General features: G+C 40.1%; 1 non-coding gene across 1 annotated transcript; it reads right to left on the bottom strand.

Annotated features, from left to right (window-relative positions):
* Window positions 1-3540: 3540 nt before the first annotated feature.
* On the bottom strand, window positions 3541-3731 carry LOC132212929 (U2 spliceosomal RNA). Its single transcript, XR_009447863.1, has one exon. It is a non-coding gene; the product is annotated as a U2 spliceosomal RNA (small nuclear RNA).
* Window positions 3732-10616: the final 6885 nt, after the last annotated feature.

The following is a 10616-nucleotide window of genomic DNA, read 5'->3' as shown; positions in this document are numbered from 1 at the left end:
GTGGCTACAAGATCGATAGCTCTGCAGATGGAGGCCCTGCCTCCCCACCACAGCGCCACCAGCCAGGTAGCCTGGGTCTCTCTCTTTGGGGCCATGAATCATGGGGTGATTGTGGGGTGATAGCGGCCACCCCGATCAATTGCATCGCACCTGCCTTGGCTGGCCTGGCAACAGTGCATGTCTTAGCGTGGTTGTCTGAAAGATCATCTGGACGGTCATTCTGCTGCTTGGTCAATTCGTATATTATGCTTTTATTATTATAGACTAGAGGCCCGGTGCACAAAATTCATGCGAGGGGGAGTTGTTCCCTCAGCCCAGCCTGGACCCTCTCACAATCTGGGACGGCTGGCTCCTAACTGCTTGCCTGCCTGCCTGTTCTCCCCTAACTGCCTCTGCCTTGGCCCCTACACCTGGGACCCAGGCTTCCCTCCTCCAGCTGGCTGCAGGCAGCTTTACCCCAGCTTTGTCAGGAAAGATGTCCAGGATGTCAGTTTGGTCTATCCGTTCTAATTAACATATTGCCCTTTTATTAGTATAGATAATCAATATTGAGGCATTTGTATTTTTCCCCCTACCTGACCCCTCCAGAATTTGGAAATTCTTAATGAGTGAGTGCTGGAGGCTAAAGAACAGTAGTTAGCATAATAAATGGGAGAAGTTTGTCAGAAGGCTGATGGACATCTTCAGCAGGGCTAAAGATCTGCATATTATTACCTGCTGCCAAACAGCTGAGGGCAATTCCCCTAACCTGATAATCCTTTATTGTTTACCAAACCTTACCTTTGATATGTATATCTGCTTTGCTAAAGGGCAAAATGTGTTACTAAAAAGCCTTGGGTCCTGAGATTCAGGGAGCCACCCACAAGATGTTGAAGCCTCCACCTGGTTCCCCCAAATGCTTTCCAAATTTATATTTCTTGTCTAGTCTCTTTTCATTTATGTGTAGCCCTTGTCCAGATTCCTGAACCCTTGCTGCGGAAAGACTTCAGCAAGTGAGTATTACTGTTCTCATGGCAATGTATTTGTTTGCATAAATCCAATAAGAATACAATTTCTTCATAACAGGACATAAGCCAGTTTCCAATTGTGTTTTTATTAACTAAGACTTTGACTGGAATGTCATGTCTGAGAGATACATGCCAGGACTCTGGATGTCACCAGAAAGCTCTAAGGAATGAAGACTGACTTTGAAGCCAATAACCCCCTTGGATAAATAGCCTGTATTTGCCTAGGAAGCAAAGATTTTATATATTGAAATGGTCACATGATTCATTGCAGTCTTTCCAGGTAAGAAACAAAGGTTGCTTTCCTGAAAGATAGCAAGAAGGAACCTCAAGATACCTGTGGCGATCTCAAAGATTTGAATTTACCCCAACTTATAGGCATTGCAAGCAAAGACTGATGGCAACTGTGTGGCTTGGCTTCTTTGCCCTGAGAAGAAACTTTCTTGAGATTCCAGCAAAGCAGATTTAAAAAGCCTATATAATGAATTGCTATTCCTGTTGTGTTTATGCAAATAATCAGGCCAAACTGGAAGTCAGCTTCTACAGTAAATAAATTAGTCTTGATATGGCTCTTTGATAAAAATGAGAGTAATCTTAGGGAGAAAAATTGTGTTTCAGTGGCAATCATAATACCCAATTGCAGGTAATGAATTCCATGTAGTTACTAGTAATTGTGTTCAAAGTTTTGTTTTAAGGTTGTGTCTGTGTATGCCATACAGACCCTAGCACCTGTTGACATCACCAGAAATGTTCTAACTGCAAAGTCTGAGTCACTGTTGTTTTGTTCCAGCAGAAGCTTTATGTCTAAAAATCTTCTCAATCCATTTATGATTTACTGCATACATATTAATCTTTATGTTTTGTGTTCTGTTTCATAGACTATGCCTATGTCTCTGCTTACCTAATTGCTTGCTCACATAGTATGGGCCTCACTATAGAAGCCATCTATTATCACTTTGTCCTAAAAATAGAACTCTACAGTCCTAGCTGGTTTGGCTCAGTGGATAGAACATGGGCCTGCAGACTGAAGGGTCCTGGGTTTGATTCCGGTCAAGGGCACATTCCCAGGTTGTGAGCTCAATCCCAGTAGGGGTGGTGCAGGAGGCAGCTGATCAATGACTCTCTCATCATTGATGTTCTCTTCTCTCTCTCTCTCTCTCTCTCTCTCTCTCTCTCTCTCTCTCTCTCTTTCTCTCTCTCTCTCTCTTTCTCTCTCCCCCCCCCCCTCTGAAATCAATCAAAATATATTTTTTAAGCCGAAACCGGTTTGGCTCGGTGGATAGAGCGTCGGCTTGCGGACTGAGAGGTCCCAGGTTCGATTCCGGTCAAGGGCATGTACCTGGGTTGCGGGCACATCCCCAGTGGGAGATGTGCAGGAGGCAGCTGATGGATGTTTCTCTCTCATCAATGTTTCTAACTCTCTATCTCTCTCCCTTCCTCTCTGTAAAAAATCAATAAAATATATTTAATATATATATATATATATATATATATATATATATATATATATATATTTTAAATAAGACTCTACAGTTTGTACTTAAAATTGAGTCAATGAAACATGGATGGGCTAATGTCTTTACTTAAATCTGCCTCCCCCTTTTTGGCTTTCTCCTTCACTTGTTGGACAGGGAGGACTTCAGGACTCCACCCCCACCCCTTCTCCACCCCCATTAGTAGAAAGAAGTTACAGGAGAGACCCTTTTTCCTGAAAGAATTCAGAGCCAAAATCCATAAGTGGAAATATAATAGGCCAGGACTAATGCAGTTCAACAAGACATCTTCCATATAAAAGTAACCACATGACTATGAGATGATATTACCAAAAGAGGGAAATGTTAACAGGGAAGGGCATGTAATAAGAATAGAGCCACAGTTGTTTAATAATCACTAACTATAGATGAGTTTTCTGACAGAAAATGGAGGATGAAACAAGGCTGTAAAAAGAAGATGCCTACATGGGTCTACTTTGAGAAGAGACCAAGGACAGGACACACTTTGATTTGGTTGCTATGCCTGGACCCTGACCCGGTCAGGGAGTTTTTCTTACTAATGCTGATAATTCTCTGGTCCCAGGAATGGGCTGAGCTGTTTGTAGCATAGAAGATTAGCCACCTTGTTATCCGACTTCAGGAGCTCAAAGTCTGGACTGCAGACCCTTCCCTCCCCTTTCCATGTTATAGTTATCTTCTCCCTCATCAGCCAACTGGCAAGGGGGTGAGTAGAATTTCCAGGGTGACCGACTCTTCTCCCCATACTGCTGGCATTATTGGAATAAACACTCATCTATGATTCAACCCTGTCTCTGCTTCATTTGGCTCTAGTGACAGGCAGCCTTAGACTGTTTGTGTCCGATTTCAGTTCCTCTGCACATTTAACACTATACACAATGGAAGTGGGGTGAGACTTGTGGATTATGGCATGGAGAGGTCTCACAGACATCTCTCAGGGCAGAGGACCTAAGGTGTTTCCTTAGATGGGAGAAACGGGATTTTAAAAATTTGTCCTGCCATTTTTTTGTTTGTTTGGTTGGGGTTTTTGGTGCACTGTTCCCAGAGGGACTGCAATACTGGGGCAATGCCTGGAGTGGACAGAGCAAGCTCCTATTCCATCTCCCAGCTTCAAAAATCCATTTAATATACTGTCCTCAGATAGAGGACATATCAGATATTAAACTGATAAAAACAGATACTACACTTGATCTTAGCCAAAAGGCTGAGAAGGAATGTCCTGCCTTTTATTGACTTGTAAGCATGGAGCACATACAATGTTCTGAAAAACCTTGGAGAGAAGGGTTTGGAGGTCAGGGTGAAGGGCTGCTATGTGAAACTATATCTGGCCATCAATACAACGTGACATTCAGACCTTAAAAATAAAATGCAAAATCATCAGCTGCCTGAGCATTTTCTTTTTCTTTCTTTCTTTTTTTGGGGTTCTTTTTATTTTTGTATTTTCTTTTTTAATGTTTTTATTGATTTCAGAGAGGGAGAGAGAGAAACATCAATGATGAGAATCATTGATTGGCTGCCTCCTGTATACCCCCTACCGGGGAACGAGCCTGAAACTGGAGCATGTGACCAAATAGGTGACCTGGTTCATAGGTTGATGCTCAACCACTGAGCCACCCTGGTTGGGTTGCCTGAACATTTTCGATCTTGCTCCCTGTCATGTCAGTTTGGTTCAGATAAACTCATAAAAATTCTCTACACATTTGGACAACCCTACATTGATAGGAGTCTTAGCCAAGAACTTAGAAGAGCAGAGAAAAAATTATGTCCTCCCCTACATAGGCCATACAGTGCCTGCCACAAGTACTTAATTCTGCTGTTGGGACATCAAAGCAACCAGACATAGTAAATGAATAAGTGGCTGTGTTCTGATAAAACTTTTCTTATGAGCATTGAAACTCTAAATTCATATAATTTTCATGTGCTATAAAATAATCTTTTGAAAAAATATAAATATTTAAAAATATATAAACACTTCTTAGCTCACAAGCTCTACAAAATAGGTGATGAGTAGATTTGGCCAATGGGCCAGTGTGCCAGTCCCTGAGATGCATGATGAAGTCCTGGTTTTTATTTACACTGCATTCATACTCAGGTGTTTTGTCAAGGCTGGTGGTAATAGGGTTTGTAAAAGGGTTATTTCTAAAGCCACTAAAGCCCACTGTCATTTTCACTGAATGCCCTACTGTCAACCAAAACAAGTGCTGGAAGAACTATTTTGGATAGTATCTTGTTAGGGCCTTAAAGATACCTTTTTATAGTGAATTGCACTGAATGATTGGTGCTCAGTGTCTCGTTACTTACTTTCTGCCTCATTGATATCAAACAACTCATTAATTTATTCACTTAGTCATTCTTTTGTCCATTCTATCATTCTACTTTAAATGCCAGCTGCTTTCTCGAACACAGGTTAGTTAGACATCATTTCTGAACTGCAAGAAAGTATAATAGCTGTGATACAAACAAGCTGATGTCTGGGTTCTACTGTGATTAGTGTGAGCAGTGAGAAGCGAATTTCAGGACCCCACGGAAGAGAAAGGATGCTTGGCAAGGCAGAAAGTACAATTAAGACTTCAGATAAACAAATCTGTTTGAGGCATTTGAAGAAAAATACACTTATTGCCAAAAGCCTCAGTTAATACACGTTCTATTTATTTATACCAATTGCCTGTATATTCTATAGTTGTAGAATTTTAAAAACAAAAGACATCTGACTAGTAATCTATTTGGATTCTCAAATTTAATGAGAACAAATGTGACCTTGAGATGAGAAGGGAGAAGTTCAAGGTCATTCAATTCTTACTAATCAAAGTTCTTCAGTGCCACTTCAGTATTGTTTCTACTATACTAAGCATTCCTTGCCTCTTTCATGGATTTTTACTAATTGCACATTATTTATTCCCTCTTTTCTATGCAGATTATCTAAGTCAACTTTCAGAGTTCTTGTTTCTGCAGAGATATGATTGTAGTTGACAAAAATTGAGAAAGTGCAATAATAACGCTCAAATGATGTTACCTTTTTTGGGTTTTTCTGCTGATCTGAAGGAAAAATACAATTACCTCAGCTCTTAGACTCAGCATATTGCATTCTTCATGCCAGGTTACTCCATAAATGTAATTATCATCATTTGTGGTTCTCACAAGATTATAGGGACTGAGTACTTCATCAACTAAGATCAGAATTTCCTGTGGCACAAAACAAGACACGTGGATAATGATCTGGAAGGGTGGCTTAAACATACTGAATGAGAGAGCTACACACTGAAAATGTTCAGGGGATTATCAGTTTAGCTTTTCAAATCCATTCAACTGAAGTGAAACTGATGTGGCTCAGTACTATTTTGGGGTTTAAACGTTTACATTTCAGACTTCCTGCTCTTTAAGGCTTCTACCATTCAATGCATCAGAGCAGGGTCCACATTCTTTCCTTGCCTTCCCCCCCAACCCCAGTGATGGTCACACATTTTCCCACTCCACCCAGGTTCTTCCAGATACTTGGGGGAGTAAGGGGAGACATGCAGGTCCCTAAGGCAGAAGCTCTGGAGACACAGGGTTCTAGAGTTTTGTGCTTTCCTTCAGGAAATCACTTAGAAAAGTGGGGTATGTGGCTAGGATCCCAGAAGAATTTCAAGGGACTGAGCACTGCAACTACAACTTAAGCAGTTCTGTGTGAAGCATTCATTACTCATTGTGATGATTGTTATTACTTAGGCGGTTATTGTTATATTCCAGGGCTTCCAGCACATTATTTCATTTAATCACCACAGAATCCTATAAAACAGTTACATCAATAACAATAAAAAATAATAATGGGTTTGTGCTCCTGGCTATGTTTTAGAGCTTCTTCTAAGTGTTTTAGTATTTTACATGTATTAATTTATTTAATCTTCCCAGCATCCATAGGAGTTATTATTACCATTTTGAAACTTGAAATTATAGTTACATAATATGCTTAATGTCACAACTAATAAATGGAAGAACAAAGTTTGGAACCTTTTAGACAGCCTGACTCTGGGGGTCACATATTCAACCACTGTACTGCAGAGAAGCTGTCATAAAAGGCAGCCAATGGAGGGAATGTATCTTTACTCCCACACTCTTCCATAGGCAAAAAGAGTCTTATCTGCAGGGCCCTACTAACTTGAATAGGGGTATCATTTAACAAAAGAATTCAAGTCACTGAGCAAATGCTCTGGTTGGTGGATCAAATGTTCAACAAGATATATATATATATATATATATATATATATATATATATATTCTCCAATATATAACTGTTTTCTCCACTTATTTTGTCCTGAAATCTATGCCTTATCCATCCCCATGGATTTGAGTTGTTAGGTAGTCTTTCTTATTATCCTTGAAAATACTTCTGCATAGAAGAAAGTGATTATCTGTCTAAATATCCATCTATCCATATTCTGTGTTAATTTAATCTCCACCCTATGAGAGGCCTATTGATCTAATTGAGAGAACATACTCCAGGGATAGTCAGCATTTGAAATCTTCTAATCAGAGGCCCGTGTTCCCAAGGTATGCACTTTAGTTATCTTTATCTCTAATCTGCTTGTCTGATTAACATTAGAATAGCATAATGGGTATGAGAAATTATTTTTCATTACTAGTATGAGTGACAGAAATATTATGCAGGCTTTCCTGCCCTTGCAGTAATGAAGTATAAGGATCCAGAGACCAGGTTATCTCTATCTTTTGGAACGGGGCCTATGGCCAGATTCTGAGCACACTTGTCACCACCCTACATCTTGCTGCTAGAATCTCTGTCGCATATGCCTCCAGCAAGTCTTTCACACAGCGGGGATCAAAACAATAAGGAGCTTACAGTCATATGCTTGTTTGCCAATGAATGCCCAAATAATCATCCTTCTCTTAGCCTCGTTTGAGTGCAATATGGTTTTAGGAGAGGACTTAGAACACTTCTCTGCCTCTACTCAATGAGCTTTTATTTGGCATAATTGCGAATGGTCTATTGCCTTGGGTCAGTTGGCAGTTTGTATGTGCAAGCACACACACAAGTGCATGTGTGCATGCATACGTACATGCCCACACAGCAGAGTGGTAAAATAGAAGGAATAAAGTAGGAAACAGAATGGGGCTGCCAACTATTTATATATGGGCTTATTTGTCCTTGTCCCTTAGGTTGGAAAGTTTTTCATCCAGAAATTCCCCTGAATTTCTTACTGGTGAGCAAGCCATTTGTCTTTTGTTCCAGAGATAGTAACACGTTATTTATGATCCACACTTAACTACAGTTGTTCAGATCTCTGTCACCTTGAGGATTGATGGCTAAAATGCACTCTGCTTTAGTCTTCCCTCGTCAGCTTACATGCCTTTATTTGTTCCTTGAAAGCCTGTGCTGTGTATATTTCATGGAAAAATCCAGTGTAAGTGCTCTTCATTTTCCTTTTTATGTGTGACAAATGTTCAAGCCACTTTTCTCCCTCAAAATTTCCATCATTATTGCTTTTTTCCTTTCTTCTGATGTTGCCATGCTTCTTCCCCGTGTCTTTAAAATACGAAAGCCATTTAATACACAACATAATAAATACTTCTCCAAGCCCTCAGGGCTTATATCATCCAACATTGTTTCTAAGCCTTTAGAGCCATGGTTTTCTTGAGTTATGGGTTTTCATTTAAAATTTATGTTGTTTGCTTTTGTCTATATGAATTAAGCATTCTCTACGGAGTATGGTATTTCTTTAACTTTTTTCTTCTTACCTTTTGTTTTTATTTTCTTCTCTAGGCTTAGCCATGAACTTTTTCAACTAAGAGTAAAGATATATTGTGAACCAGTAAAAACCTTCATTTGACTCAGTCCAGAGTAAATAAAATAGTATTAATAAGAGGACTTTCATTAGGTTAGATAGGCAATGCTATGCTGCAGCAACAAATAATCCACAGTAACAACAATGATATTATTTCTCCTTCATACAATGTTCACCCAAGGTTGAAGGAAAGTCTAGGATAGCTCTCCTCCATGCAGTGATTCAGGGATCCTGGCTGCGTTCATCGTGTGGTTATACCACTTAAAATACTTGGCCTATGTTTTCTCCAAGTCAGTGGAAGAGACAGCGGGCCATCTAGTGGATCTTAAGTGTTTCCCATATCGCTCTTCCTCACAGTACATTGTCCAGACCTAGTTAGCAATGCTTGCTTACCTGCAATGGGATTCTGAATACCAGGTAAGTAATGATTGTCTCTGCCTAGTGTTTTCATAGAGGAAGAGCTAAGCGACTGCTGAGACCTTCTATTATGAATGTTATCCAGAGCAAAGAAATGCTTAAGTCATCATGCTTACAATGAGCATGTATCTACCACTGAGAGCTATCCTTGTAAGTAACTGGCATCTCCACTTAGAGATATGAGTGAGTGGCATCTCATCAAACTAAACTCGGTTTCCCTTTTCCCACCCCCACTCCTTGAAAAGTGCTAAGTATGAGCTATAGTCTTGTATGCCACAGTCAGCCTATTCCTCTCCTTTAGGCAAGAATCATCGTGATGTGGGGGTGGGGTGGGAAGATTTGGTGAGCTCTTTTATTGGTGGCAATAAGTGATGAGGGAAGTCTTCAGCTGGGCCTCTGTATCTTTAAGGTTGAATACTGCTGTGGATCAGCATCTTGAGAATTTTAAAATAGATTCTCAAAGTTGAAACCTTGCTAAGCTTGTTATACCTTATCGATATCTATGTACAGATTAGAAACAAAGTCCTTAGAAGTGCAGTGTCTGTGGATTTTTCTTTGACAATTGCAAGAAGGAGAAAGAAAATCTGGGATGCTCAAGAGTGGTCAAGGAGAGAGGCTTGGGCGTCAGTCAGGTCTGGGCTTAAATTTTCTCACTGTTGCCTATTATCCAGTTGATCTTGAGTGAGTTATTTGGCCTCTGAATCCCTTTGAAATAGAAATACAAAGACCTACCTCAGCGGTGGTTGTGAGGATAAAATAAGTAAATGTACATTAGCTGTACATGCACTTAGCAGTAAGCATTCAATGAACAGTGGCGATCAGTATAACTGCTAATTTAATAAGCATGACAGTAATAACACAGAGTAAAAGGGAAGAACCATAAGAAAAGGGAGAAGACTATCTAGGCCTGAGATTTCCCTGATTTTAATGTAGAAAGTTTTGTAAGAAGTTTCCTGCAAATATTAATATTTTATTAATGGTCACAAAACTATTAACCACAGAGCTTAATCTTCCAGAGACCTGAAGCCTCTTTTCATATTCTTCTTGGTTGACATTTTTCCAAATTTTTTCTTTGTCTTTCTGCTAATGGTGGGAGTGGAAATATTTAATACCATTGTCTACTTTCTTTTTGATTTTGCGTAGAGATGGTGGCCTTCCTGATCTGAGTGGGAAAACTTGGGAGTGTGCCAGAAACACTAAACCAGGAACAACTGTAAAGAAAGTGCAGATGTTGAGAATCAATATGTAGATGGAAGATGAGAGAGCTATTGGTATGGAAGCCATGGCTGTAGAGAAAAAGCAATATGCGGTGAATCTGATAGGACTGAACAAATGAGCTTGGTAAACACCAGGAAATCCAAGGAGAAAATATAAAACTTAAGGTTGGGATGTGGACAGGATAGATATTGTGGCTCTTATCACAGAAGGAAATCTGATAGGGGAAGATTAAAAGAAATTTTGGTCTAATCTTAAAGAACTCTAATCTTTTTTTTTTTTTTTTAGATTATTTTTTAATATATTTTATTTATTTTTTACAGAGAGGAAGGAAGAGGGATAGAGAGTTAGAAACATCGATGAGAGAGAAACATAGATCAGCCGCTTCCTGCACACCTCCTACTGGGGATGTGTCCGCAACCAAGGTACATGCCCTTGACCGGAATCGAACCCGGGACACTTGAGTCCGAAGGCCGACGCTCTATCCACTGAGCCAAACCGGTTAGGGCAGGACTCTAATCTTTTTTTTTTTTTTTTAAATATATTTTATTGATTTCAGAGCAGGAGAGAGAGAAACATCCATGATGAGAGAGCATCACTGATCGGCTGCCTCCCGCACGCCCCACACTGGGGATCGAGCCTGCAAGCCGGGCATGTGCCCTGACCGGGACTCGAACCCACCGTGACCT

The sequence above is a fragment of the Myotis daubentonii genome, chromosome 11 (genome assembly GCF_963259705.1).
Source record: "Myotis daubentonii chromosome 11, mMyoDau2.1, whole genome shotgun sequence".
NCBI classification, from domain to species: domain Eukaryota; kingdom Metazoa; phylum Chordata; class Mammalia; order Chiroptera; family Vespertilionidae; genus Myotis; species Myotis daubentonii.
Note: the sequence above shows the minus strand (reverse complement) of the source record. Positions and strands in the feature narration are given on the sequence as shown.